This window comes from Echinops telfairi, unplaced genomic scaffold (genome assembly GCF_000313985.2).
Source record: "Echinops telfairi isolate 266 unplaced genomic scaffold, ASM31398v2 ScPeMD7_7457;HRSCAF=8495, whole genome shotgun sequence".
Taxonomy (NCBI): domain Eukaryota; kingdom Metazoa; phylum Chordata; class Mammalia; order Afrosoricida; family Tenrecidae; genus Echinops; species Echinops telfairi.
Genome location: NW_022111357.1, coordinates 32244943 through 32247301, shown reverse-complemented (window position 1 = coordinate 32247301; position 2359 = coordinate 32244943).

Sequence of the window (2359 nt, the reverse complement as noted above, 5' to 3'; positions counted from 1 at the left end):
GGCGCCCCACGGCCGGGTGCCCGCCCACTCCGCGTGCGGGGCCGGCCCGTGGGAACTCGCACCGGCCGCTGGATGGAAGCTGGTCGCCCGAGGTTGATTTTTGGTAGTTGGGTCGGGCTCTGCATCCCCCACCCCCCACCTCCAGGTAGGGCCAGTGGGCCACTCCCCGTCTTGGCCCGGACGGCTTTCCAAGGCTGGCCCAAGTCCCTCGCGTGGCTGAGGGAACACAGCCCGAGAGCGAGCGGGGCTTTGCTTTGAGAGGAGGGGCCGGGCTGGGTGAAGGAGCCTTAGCCCCAGATGCCAATAAAATCCTCATAAGATTAGCCGGGGGCATATTTATGGCTCATCGGGGCTAGAATTACCTTGACTGACAGCCATTTCCTTAATAACAAAAGCCTGTAAACAAACGTCCCAACGCCGCGCCCCCTGTGCAGCGCTGGCAGCGGCTCCTCTCTTGGGCTCTCGGCGCTGCCCGGGAGGTACTAGCGGTGGACTTGGATGTCCACTATGCTGGAGGGAGGGAACAAGCTACTAGATAGAGTCTTTTGGGGCTCCAAGTCTGCGGCGGGGGTCACAGGCAAGCACACTGGTAAACGTGCCGATGGCACTTGCTCCCACACTGCTTCGGAGCCCAGGGTGGAGGAAGAGCGTGCTGGGCAGCGGTTCTTGGCCTGGACCCCACCTCCCAGGCGCCTGATTCAGTAGGTCTGGCAGCACTGGAATCTGTATTCTTCATGCTCACCCAGCTAGTTCTCTGAGGATCCTCGGGGAGTAGGGGGAACAGGGCACCGTGGAGAGATGGTGTTTTGTGGGGAGAGTAATTCCCACCCATGAAGGCCCCCGACAAGTTTTGGGGAGAGGTTTGATTTCAACTAGGAACCTAAATCAGGGGCGGACAGGTCAAACACATGCCGCCAGGCTGCAGAAGCAAGGCCTGCTCTCTGCTTTCACAGAGACGACTGGCAAGAAAACCCAGGGAGCAGTGTTTGAGTTTCCGCAGGGGAATTGGAACCTCTTGTCTATGGAGAGCCACAGGAAGAGCTAGAGAGGGGAGAGGGGACACTCGCCTATATTGAGGATTTCTAACTCAGTCTGGTGTTTCTTCGCGCCCTCTAACTTAGTGGGTTATACCTTGCGCTGCTGACCTCCAGGCCAGAAGTTTGAAACCACCATCCGTTGTTCCAGAGGAAGATGGGGCCTTCTGCTTCTGTCCAGAGTTAGTCTCAGAAACTCACCCGGGCAGCTAGACCCTGCCCCAGAGGGTTGCTAAGAGTATGGGTGGACCCAGTGGCAGTGAGAGAGAGATAGGTTTAGAGTCTGGGAAACAAACCCACAAAGGCAGATCTACTCTGTTGTATGTATGGGGTCGGGCTGAGTGGGAACTGCCTTGATGCCTCTGAGTGTAGTGCGTGATCTTGACCTTTACGTGGTTTTAGCATCTTGACGTCTCCACCATTTTCTGGGAAGCCCAGCAGGAGTGTAGATCCAGGCAGTCATGTGTTGTGTAGACTCATAGAGACCCTGCAGTACTGAGCAGAACTGCCTGCAGGGCATCCGAGGCTGCTGGTGGGGTGGATCCTCTCGGTTAGGCGAAGCACTTAATCACTGCACCACCAGGCCTCCTTGGGGTCCGCATCCAGACCCCATTCTCCTGACCTTGCACCACAGGCTGGCGGGGAGTGAGGGAAATGCAGCAGAGCTAGAGTTGCACCATGCAGCCCCAGAGAAAACTAAGACAGGCCTGGCTTTCATCTGACTCTCAGCTCCTGCTAAAGGCCAGGTGTTATCGTGCTGACTGCCCCCTGCCCCCTTTGACGTCTGCAGAAATGAAAAGGGAAGCCCAGCCTCTGGTAGCGACGGGTCTTTTCCGCCCCACAGAGGCTGGTGTCCTACAGGCCCAGGAGAAGACTAACTGGAGCAAATTGGAGCAACCTGTGCAAATGCAACCCACTCTCATCTGTTATACTCGGTAGCCGCCTAGTGGCCTGGATGGGCATTGCCCCTCTGAGCTTTTGCTAACCAAGCTATCCTTTTCTTTTGGGCGAGGGGTTTTCAACCTGGGGGTTGCGACCCCTTTGGGGGTGGGGGGTGGGCGAACGACCTTTTCACAGGAGTTGCCTTAAACCATCAGAAAACACATATTTCTGATGGTCTTAGGAACTGAGACACTACTCCTCCATCCGTCTCCAGGCAGGTCCGCCCCCATGTTACCCGGCTTGAAGACTGTTACCCATGCTACACCATGCTTCAAGACAAAATTTCATTTATTTGTCATTAGAAATAAATATTTCACAATATATAATTATGTGCTGTTACGTGATTCATCACCATGCTTTAATTGTGTCCAATTTGTAACTGA